Genomic DNA, 12,112 nt, shown 5'->3' on the forward strand with positions numbered 1-12,112 from the left:
AACACAAAATATTTACACACACAATTTTCAATTAATCGTCAAACATCGTAACATAATTATCCAGATATCACGGACGATTCCTCATACAACCGACATACTCGCTTTCTTCTGAATCCTCTACTCCATAGAGAAAGGTTTCATCTAAATCTCTTTCACTAAATGAGTCGTTTAAATCTTATACAACCCTATAATGATGTTCACACTCCTTTTTACCAGCACTGCCGGTTACGCAAAAGGGGCGAGAACTAATAGCTTCAGCATCAACAACAGGGCTATGAATACTCCCTGGGGTATCTATAACCTGGTTATTCACATCAGCATCTTGGACAGGACTTACATTAGTGATCTGACCATAATTTCCAGAACTACCGGAGCATATCATGGTCAGATCATTGTCTGGAATTTCGTCTGGGAATAACACCGAGAGATCGTGGCCAATATCTGGATCTTTTATCATAATATCTAAATCCTCATTCTCCTAAGGAACACCTAGTGAATGTCTAGCATATTTAAGTCATTTTGGTAAAACTCTGTCCTCACAGGGTTTCAATTTATCATGGTGTACAACGAGAGCTTTCTTGCGCTTTTGGATTATGTACAAAACAGGAGATATGACTTTGATGACTAGATATGGCCCCTGTCAAGGTGATCTTAGCTTTTGACTCTCCCCTACTTTAGTATCGGAATCTATTCTATAAACAGCATATCCGACATCATAGTATATTCTCCCTGACAATTGAGTGTACCTCTTCCATAACTTGCTTTAGATCTTTAATATATTCCGATGGTTGCTTATTGTTACCACTAGCGTGTGAGGTGCCCATTAGCAAATCCACAGGATGCTGAACTTATCGTCCAAATATTAGCATGTTAGGGGAATACCCTGTATTTCTGTTTTCAGTTGATCTAATGGCTCCTGCTAACAACTGTAAGTTTTGATCCCAGTCTCTGTGCTTCCCTTTTAAAAAACAACGAATACATTGAATGATGGTTCTGTTGTATCTTTCTACCTGACATTTGCAGCAAGGACGATATGAGGTGGTTCTTGTTTTATGGAATTTCAAGAAGACTACAGAGTTCACGAAAAAGATTTCCATCTAGATTTTTACCCTGATCTGAATGTATCATGGACGGACACCCAACTCTTGATATAAAATTATCTGTTAATGCTGTAGCAACAGGTTGAGCATTCTGTTTAGGTAAAGCATAAAATTCGACTCATTTTGTGAACTGGTATATTACAACAAGTATACATTTGTTTCCTTTTGAACTTTCTCTAAGTAACTAAAAAGTCTATATGAATTCGTTCCATAGGGGAACCAGCATGGAACTGTCCAAGAGCTCCTTTTGCTTTTCTATTCGGCTTCTTATTGATGTTACATACCTCGCAAGGTCTAAGATGAATCAATGCATCTTGTGTCATACCATGCCACTTGTTGTAAGTTTTCTGCTGTCCAAAATGTCCAGCTATTTTTGTATCGTGACAATTTACCAAGACCTCTTGTTTCATTGATTAAGGCCATGACAAGTACTTTTTTAGTTGGTCTTCTCCATAAATACGGTTTCCTCTTTTTCAAACTTCTTCTCTAAGAATTCCATCAGATCTTTCATTTCCCGTCTTTCTATTTGTAACAAATCCATATGTTCCTTTTGCTCTTCAAGTTTTTCCAGTTTATCTTGCTCAACATTGATCAGTAATTTTTCCTTCTCCTGTTGACTGAACTCCTGCAGGGCTAATGACTCCAATGCGTACTTCTGTTTTGTTTCTTCTATCAAATTAGCATACTCATTCTTTTCTTCTGTTTCCTCCTGCCAATGTATCTTGCAATTCTTTTATTTTATGTTTAATTCATGTTGTATGGTTGTCTTTTTTTTTGTTCCAATTAACAACCGTGTGTCAAAATTTTTTTTGAACTTTTTTCATTTACTGTTCAGCATCTTCATTTTGATTGACAGGTCTTGTTTTCAACTTCTCAATTAGTTTTTTCTGGTCGGCACTTTCATCAACTTCTTTTGTTTTTTCAAAAATAATTCGACCTGCTGCTACAAGAGGGTCTCACATGGTATTCGGAAGACCTTGAATTAACTTCAAATCCTCAAGTGTTAATTTTCCCTTAACTGTCCTTGCATCAATAATAAGTTTAGCTCTTGCCTCCCCAATATCCTTAATTGTAATTAGTTCCTCTTCACTTGCCGTGTTTATATTCACTTCTTTTGACATGATTGCTCTATCTGTATGATGTCAATATCCGGCTTAGTTTACTCGCGATATATGGATGCAAATTGTTTAAGGTGTGTATCGATAATCTAGAACTACAAATGTAATATTGACCAGATCTCCCGGTATAAAATATTACACCTGTGCAGCAATAATAAATTAAAGGACAAAGGTAATATTGACCAGATCTCCCGGTATAAAATATTACACCTGTGCAGCAATAATATAGGACAAATGTAATATTGACCAGATCTCCCAGTATAAAATATTACACCTGTGCAGCAATAATAAAGGACAAATGTAATATAGACCAGATCTCCCGGTTTAACATATTACACCTGTGCAGCAATAATATAGGACAAATGTAAATATTAACCAGATCTACCGGTATAAAATATTACACCTGTACAGCAATAATATAGGACAAATGTAATATTGACCAGATCTCCCGGTATAAAATATTACACCTGTGCAGCAATAATAAAGGACAAAGGTAATATTGACCAGATCTCCCGGTTTAACATATTACACCTGTGAAGCAATAATATAGGACAAATGTAAATATAATAATCAGATCTACCGATATAAAATATTACACCTGTGTCACAACAATATTCAAAAATGGCTCTGTGGGCGTTTTTTTATTTTTTATCATTTATGTTACTGTTTAATGCACTTGTAATTTCAATCCAGATCACCCGGAAAATGAAAAAGTACCAAATTAAATGCAGTTAACAAAAATGTATTTTTGTACACACAAGTATAATTCAATCCACACCAACCGGAAAATTGATTTATATTAATGTACTGCCAGTTAAACTTACTGTATGCTATAAAAACACATATTAACTTGAAAAAATTTAAGTGTGACTGAGCAAAATTGAAATGAACGCTTTATTTCAATATTATTATTTTTTACAAGTTACAACTTCTTCTCCCTGTAATTACAAAACACACAAGTACAACACATGTAATAAACAGTAAGTATATGTTCATTCAGCGTTCACATCTGACACCAATGTTGTGTTTCGGTTATGGGCGTTTAAATTATGGTAGGCACTTAAAGTTAACCATCGAGGGACGTTAACTACCGAGGGTAGTAATGAATATTCATCTTTACCGGATGATTGACAGCGATGTAAATAAAAACATGAGAGTGATTACCGTGTGTCAACGTCATATCAAATTAATTCAATTTAATTGTTAGAAATACTGTTTTCTGCTGAAAATTAAAAAATAAATAAAATTGAATTGAATGGAATGGAATTTAGCTATGTACAATACAGTAAATATTAGCAATTAAAATTCGACGGTAGACAAGCATATTTTGCCTATTGATTCTTTTTTGCATGCCTATTTGGTTATATTATAATGCACTAATTGTTTTTGATACTGTTTTTAAATGTTTAAATAAGACCTATATGTGAACCATTTATGCACTTTTAATATAAAGATCAGATTCACACAGGATCATACAGTTCGACCTAACTATTTTATGTACGAGAGCTATTACTAATGTAACGGTGATGCTGAGATAATCTCCCTTTGCTAGAATATGAGATGACGCAAACTGAACTATATATCACTGTGCAAGAACGGAATAGCAAAGTGAATATATATATCAAACTGTATTGGGATGATTTGGTAAACGTTTATCCAACTTACTGGATATTTTATGGAAGATTTTGCCATTTGTATAGAGGAATTATACCTTTTCAAATGAACATGGGAGAATAATACACTAATTATAGAATTTTTGGCTAGGTTAACAAACTGATTTTGTGATATATACATCAAAATCATAGTCTTTGAATGTAAATTTATTGCGTGCAAATGTTAAATATTTAATGCGATGAGTGTCATTATAGCCTGAAATGAGATTTTCATTACAACGATTAAGAAAAAATCTGATTAATTCAAACGCAATATTTCAACATGCGAGTCTTAATTATTGTCGCAATAATAAAAACCTCGCATTAATTTCTGAATTTTCAGACATCTGTACCGTGAGCGTACCGTGATCTGTTAAAGGTTTTTTATGGTTAATTCCGGTGTCACTTTGTCTCTTTTAGAGAGTTGTCTCATTGGCAATCTTGCCATATCTTCTTTTTTTATATAATAAAACAAAAACCACTTTACTTCATAAATTAAAATGCATCCTAGTCGTGATGGAGACAGAGTCAAATGAACAAATGGACTAGATGAAACTGAACGAAAAAAGAAAGAAAACACCAATTTGATCTGATACGAGAAAAGATTATATTTGCTTCGGATTTTTCCATTTGCGCCAATCTGCACTTAATTAGCGCCTATTTTTTTTATTTCTTTGCGCCAAATTTATTTTCTTCATTTCACAAATTAACAGGTAAACACAAGTCATGAGGCATATAAGATGTATAAAATTTATTTATAATAATAACAAAAATATTCCTTCTGGCCTTTTGCCACCTGCCACTTGCTCACACGTGACGGGGAGGAGGAGGGGGATTGAAAGCAGGATAAGTTTATTGCAAAAGTTTTAAAACTGCGTACATCACACTTGAAGTAGCACTTTATAAAATAAGATTGTAACAGTTTGACATAAAAAGCACATTTGCATATGCAAAAATCTTTTTTAACTGAGTATTGTCATGCAACACTTCTGTTGAACTGCAACCTTGTAATATCTTCCCTACAATAAAGCATCCCCTTTTTTATTAAATTTTTTTTTCATGTTATGGTACATTTGCTGCCACGTTGAGAGATCTGATTATCATTTTTACAAGTTAATGCCTGTTTTTTTTCTTTATGGCATCGGTTCCATATATGAAAGTAAATTTTCGGGTACCAGAAGTGTGATTAAATGATGATACCCATGAGCTCAACATGTGTCTATATACACATTTACTTATATTGTAGCGTGTGTTCATTGAACTGCTGCGTTTGGTTAAAAAAAGTTTAATTTTATCATCTAAATTTATCAGACCTAACCTTTCGAATCAATTTGGCGCAAATTAAAAAATGTCAATGTGCGCAAATGAAAAAAAATATGCTTTTTCAAAATTGGCGTAATTGTCATACGTACATTCACCAATCACATATTACTGGTTAGATTAAAAAATAATATATGATTTAGATTAAGAAGTACTTTAAGAAATTGATTGATTGTTGTTTGCCATCAGTACAGCCGCAAATATTTCAGACAAGTTCAGGGAGAAAACTAAATAATGAATACAATAGGGAATGTTACTGGTCAAATAAATGTCATCGGTCATTCAGAGTGAAGTATAGATACGAAATTTTGGACTGTCGATTGAAAATAGTTTGTTTTGATAACAACCGCCGGTAGGTATAGACAAAAACGGTTGATAGACGGTATATAGGAGCACTAAATTCTATGTTAACCACCGACAGTAGGTATAAAGAAATACTATTGAAAGACGGTATATAAAGGAGCACTATATTTGACGTTAACCACCGACGGTAGGTATAAAGAAATACTGTTAATAGACGGAGCACTATATTGTATGTTAACCACCGACGGTAGGTAAATTCAGATACTTCTGACAGACGGTATATATGAGCACTATATACGGACCATATAATACGTTATATTGACCATCGACGGTAGGTATAAATGAAAACTGTTGATAGACGGTTTATAGGAGCACTTTATTGTATGTTAACAACCGACAGTATGTATAGACACATAATGTTAATAGACAGCACTATATTCTACGTTAACCACCGACGGTAGGTATAGACAAATACTTTTGATATACTGTATATAGGAGTACTGTATTGTTTGTTAAAACCGATGGTAGGTATAAACAGGTACTGTTGATATACGGTATATAGGAGTACTATATGTCATGTTAACCACCGACGGTAGGTATAGACTAAATACTGTTGATAGACAGTATATAGGAGGACTATATTGCATGTTAACCACCGACGATAGGTATAGACAAATACTGTTGATATACGGTATATAGGTGCACTGTATTGCATGTTAACCACCGACGGTGGGTATAGAAACAGGTTAGAAACATAGTGTTGATAGACGGTATATAGGAGCACTATATTGCATATTAACCACCGATGGTAGGTTTAGAAAAATACTGATAATAGACGGTATATAGGTGCACCGTATTATAGGTTAACCACCGACGGTAGGTAGAGAAAAAAAGTATTGATAGACGGTATATAGGAGTACTGTAATGCTTGTTAACCACCGATGGTAGGTATAGACAGGTACTGTTGATATACGGTATATAGGAGTACTGTATGGCATGTTAACCACCGACGGTAGGTACAGACAAATACTGTTGATAGACGATATATAGGAGTACTGTATGGCATGTTAACTACTAACGGTAGGTATAGACAAATACTGTTGATAGACGGTATATAGGAACACTATATTGTATGTTAACTACCGACATTAGGTATAGACAAATACTGGTGATAGACGGTATATAGGAGCACTACATTGTACGTTAACTACCAACAGTAGGTATAGACTAAAACTCTTGTTAAACGGTATATAGGAGCACTATATTGTATGTTAACCACCGACGGAAGGTATAAACAAATACTGTTGATAGACGGTATATAGGAGCACTATATTGTATGTTAACTACCAACAGTAGGTATAGACTAAAACTCTTGATAGACGGTATAAATAATAGCACTATATCGTATGTTAATCATCGACGGTAGGTATAGACAAATACTGTTGATAGACGGTATATGGGACAATATCCCTAATGCGCCTTGAAATGAGGAACTCAAAAGTCAAATACAAATACTGGTGATAGACGGTATATAGGAGCACTATATTGTATGTTAATCACCGACGGTAGGTATAGACAACTGTCAATAGACTGTGTAATGGAGCACTGTATTGTATGTTAACCACCGACGGTAGGTACAGACAAATACTGTTGATATACGGTGTATAGGAGCACTATTCTGTATGTTTACTACCGACAGTAGGTATAGACAAATACTGTTGATATACGGTAAATAGGAGTACTGTATTGCATGTTAACCACCGACGGTAGGTATAGAAACAGGTTTATAGGAGCAACTACCGACAGTAGGTATAGACAGATACTGTTGATAGACGGTATATGGGAGCACTATATTGTATGTTAACCACCGACGGTAGGTATAGACAAATACTGTTGATAGACGGTTTATGGGAGCACTATATTGTATGTTGACCACCGACAGTAGGTATAGTCAAATACTGTTGATAAACGGTATATAGGAGCACTATATTGTATGTTAACTACCGACAGTAGGTATAGACAAATACTGTTGATAGCCGGTATATAGGAGCACTGTATTGTATGTTAACCACCGAAGGTAGGTATAGACAAATACTGTTGATAGACGGTATATGGGAGCACTGTATTGTATGTTAACCACCGAAGGTAGGTATAGACAAATACTGTTGATAGACGGTATATGGGAGCACTATATTGTATGTTAACTACCGACAGTAGGTATAGACAAATACTGTTGATAGCCGGTATATAGGAGCACTGTATTGTATGTTAACCACCGAAGGTAGGTATAGACAAATACTGTTGATAGACGGTATATGGGAGCACTATATTGTATGTTAACTACCGACAGTAGGTATAGACAAATACTGTTGATAGCCGGTATATAGGAGCACTGTATTGTATGTTAACCACCGAAGGTAGGTATAGACAAATACTGTTGATAAACGGTATATAGGAGCACTATATTGTATGTTAACTACCGACAGTAGGTATAGACAAATACTGTTGATAGCCGGTATATAGGAGCACTGTATTGTATGTTAACCACGGAAGGTAGGTATAGACAAATACTGTTGATAGACGGTATATGGGAGCACTATATTGTATGTTAACTACCGACAGTAGGTATAGACAAATACTGTTGATAGCCGGTATATAGGAGCACTGTATTGTTATTGGTTGCTGTCTTTGATATTGATTTTACGTTTATCGTTTCAGCATTAATCGGGCTATTAGTTTTCGTTTTTCGTCACATCTAGTCAGGAATGGGTTTTAATAGCATTTTACATGAATAAATATGTGTAACTCATGGCTGATTCACATTCGTTTGTCTTTGGTGGATAAGTTTCCCATTGGCAATATTACCACATATCTTTTGAATTTTCATTGCATTATCTAAACATGTAAAATTCGTATATAGAAAATATATACGTATAGATAATATATATATAATATAAAAAAGTAGATGTTGTATGATTGCCAATGAGACAACAGTAGTGTTTGTGGGACAGAATGACCCCAATTAAGGTGGACGTCGGACGCTGACGCCATATTTGAAAGTTGGCGCAGACGCCGACGCCATATTTGGGCCTTAAAGCGGACGCCATAGTCGACCCTGAAATCAAGACGCAAACTTCGGGTTGGACCATGTTACTCGGACATCGAGACGCCGACGCCATATTTGGGCTTAAATCCTGGACGCTATATCTTAATGTTTGACCATGCTACCCTCCAGGGTGAATACTTTTAGTGACCCTAGAAAGAGTTTTTCAAGACTTGAGACCTGCTATACATCCATGTAGGTGTTTTAAGATTTATTTTTTTTTCTCCTGTTTTTTTTTCTTTCTTTTTTCATTATTTTTTTTTTGTATCATTATTTTTCATTTAACCAAATAGAGCTACGAGTTTACTGTCATTCTGAATCGTCTCAGTGGATGAAAAGTTGTTGATAATGTCCTTCATCTCCAGTCCCGACATCTCAATTTGACGTAATAAATGCAATACAGGCCACATGTATCTGAATCATCGGGTTGGATTTGATTGCAAACCACACAGTATTTCGGTCCATTGACGATGAGTACATTTCTGAAATAGCGTTGGTACTTTTCCGGTAATCGTCCTAAGGAGTCGAAAAATTCTGATGGACCCGATGCGGGGAAATGAAATGCAACCCAATGACTCCCCTTTTGATCACAGTTGTCCGTATTGACCACAAACCTTCTAAGCCTGTCGCTCATATATCTAGGCAAGTCTTCTGCACAGCAAACGGTCACGGGCAATCCACTCAAAGCATCCTCTACATCTTTCCCGGTCATCCTTAAGGGCAATGCCGTTTTTATTCCCACAACCTTGCTGACGTTGGGCTTCTAATCCACGTAGGTGAGCAAACACTAAGTACTCCGCAATCCTGACAGGCGATGAGATCTTTCCGTGTTTCAGCATCCTCTGACGAACTATGTGTTGTCTCGTCGGCAATATCTTCGTCTGATGAGACCGAACTATCGTCTTCAAAAGTATTCGAGAGACGGTCGTCATCCCTTTGTCCGTCTGGTGTCTCTCCTTGACCGACCTGCAAGACCTCTGTGTGCAATCTGGAGGCTTCTGGGGTTCTAGCTTTTAGGTCAACAAGAAAGTACCCGAAAGGTGTCCTCTTTGCCTCTTCAAATTTCCGGAGAAAGAAGTCCCCTCGAGAAGGATACATCTGTCGGCCAAGAGTCACGATGGGCTGTCGATCAATGCGGTTATTAAAGAGAATGAGATAATGACAGTTTCGTCTCTGGGTGGGGTCTTTGCCAAAGTATAAATTCTGATTAAAAACGACGACCGATAAATTCCTATGGTGACACCCTTCCGTAAACAAATCATTTATTCTGGAGTCTTTGTCCGATGTCGACATGAGGTCATCTAATAGGATCATGTTTCGAATGTTGGGATCGAAAAAATCGTCCCTTTCGAGATCAAAAGGAATTCCACGAATGAATTCAACGCGTGGAAGCACTGTATGTTCGTTGTATTTCCTCGTAATGAGGTTGCCACCTTTTATACAACCAAACGATCCTGTCTGGACTAGGACTTCACAGTTTTTTTATGTGTTGAAACAAATAAAATAAAATAAGTTATATCGCAGGAGGTTGGACCGGACACAATCATGGTGAAAGGGTGTCTAAACACGAAAGCCTTCTGCTGCTGCTTTTGCTGCTGCTGCTTCTTTTTCTGCTGCTGCTGTTGCTGCTTTTGCTGCTGCTGGGTAACACCTGGGTGGTATAGTGGCTCATCGGAAGAATGCTTACTTCTTATATGTCTTTGAAGATCGTGCGGCCACACATACACTTTACAGCAAATATTGCAATTAAACATACTCGTAATTTCCTAAATGACAGTGAGTAGTTTCCTCTTATAGATTTACTTCACTTCCTTCGAAAATATAGCAAGAGAAATACATGGTCATCTTTTAGACGACATATTTGAAGATGATCGTATCTCAAAACAAATTCGATGTGATACAATTCATTCCTGGTTACCGTGAAATAGACTGGTTTCCCAAACGTCACGTTCGTGATATCTTCATTTAATCGTATCGACTGGAGAATATGGAGAGATTTTCCCTAACGTACGACTGGTGCACGAAATCGAAACAGAAGTACATACGTCTCGTTTAGGCTTCTAATTCCGGTATGAACGACACCTTCAATGCACATTCCCACGATCCATCCAACGTATAGCGTTTTGCAAGGCGCACTTTGAAATTGCCACGTACGTTATTTTCAAACGATGGATGAAAGCGAGTTTTCGCTATTAATAAATAAACAAAACTCGCCGATATCATTCTTTATTTATTTTTTCGTCCATTATTCTCTATTCTGTAAACCCAATCCAAACTCCTTGTATATAAATATTGATTGATTAAATATATTATCCGTGTATTTTTGAAGATAAAAACCAACTACGACCCTGGAATTTTCAAATATATAGTTAAGATTATGTTAAATGAGAAACAATTTTAAATGACCAGACGTGGTTTTAGTTAATCATTTGGGTTGAAATCCTAATCATATGATAGTAATTATATGTGGTTGAAATGAGTTGGAATGCAATACTACTCAATGTTTACGGTTCTCATGCTTATCTAAAAGATAAAGATAATTATTTAATGTCACAGACTATATTTTTATAATTGGTGTCCGTTAATTAGAACCAAATAAAAAAGTGTACACCTGTAAACATGTTATTGAAAGAAAGTGTATAAAGAACAGACTCTATTTTAAAAGAGTAAAATCCATTTTATTCCTTTTTATAATCTTTTTCAATGTTTACTATAAATGAATGCAGATTTCATAAAGAAACACACATTTTTACAATATTCCATGTTTTTATTCTCATAATTGATAAAACTTACATTAAATGTTTGGGAAATTCCCCAAAATATATGAAAGTTTTAAAATATTTGTGGTAAAAATGTATATATGACAACTATTTATTCGGGAAATGTCCCGAAATCATTTTCAACATTAAATTTTATGACATATATATTGGCAAAGTGTTTGAACAAACAGATCTGAAACACATTTCGGGAAATATCCCGACAAAAATAAACTTATTACAAAATGTATAACACAGCTGTCTTTAAATATTTTCGGGATTTATCCCGAAAAATCAAATGTATATGCTAGGTCTCATGACTAATAATTTCTTTCAACATTTCGGGAAAAATTCCGAAATCATTTTCAACATTAAATTTTATGACATATATGTTGGCAAAGCGTTTGAACAAACAGATCTGAAACACATTTCGGGAAATATCCTGACAAAAATAAACTAATTACAAAATGCATAACACAGATGTTTTCAAATATTTTCGGGATTTATCCCGAAAAATCCAATGTATATGCTAGGTCTCATGACTAATAATTTCTTTTCACATTTCGGGAAAAATCCCGAAATATAAATCTAATGTCAGGCACACACTTGGTGCATAGATTTTTTTTACCCATTTCGGGAAAAATCCCGAAAAAAATCTACAAGCAAAAATTACGCATTTTGATTTATTAAACATATTGAGAAAAATCCCGAAAAAAAAATCTTTGAGATTTTACAACACAGAATTTTTTTATGTAAACTT

At 35.3% G+C, this 12,112-nt stretch overlaps 1 protein-coding gene across 1 annotated transcript in view; it reads left to right on the top strand.

Moving 5' to 3' along the window:
• LOC143044598 (uncharacterized) overlaps positions 1-12,112 on the top strand; it is a 92,278-nt gene that overhangs the window by 18,266 nt on the left and 61,900 nt on the right. The gene's annotated exons all lie outside the window — the stretch shown is intronic.

Source organism: Mytilus galloprovincialis, chromosome 9, assembly GCF_965363235.1.
Source record: "Mytilus galloprovincialis chromosome 9, xbMytGall1.hap1.1, whole genome shotgun sequence".
In the NCBI taxonomy this organism is placed as follows: domain Eukaryota; kingdom Metazoa; phylum Mollusca; class Bivalvia; order Mytilida; family Mytilidae; genus Mytilus; species Mytilus galloprovincialis.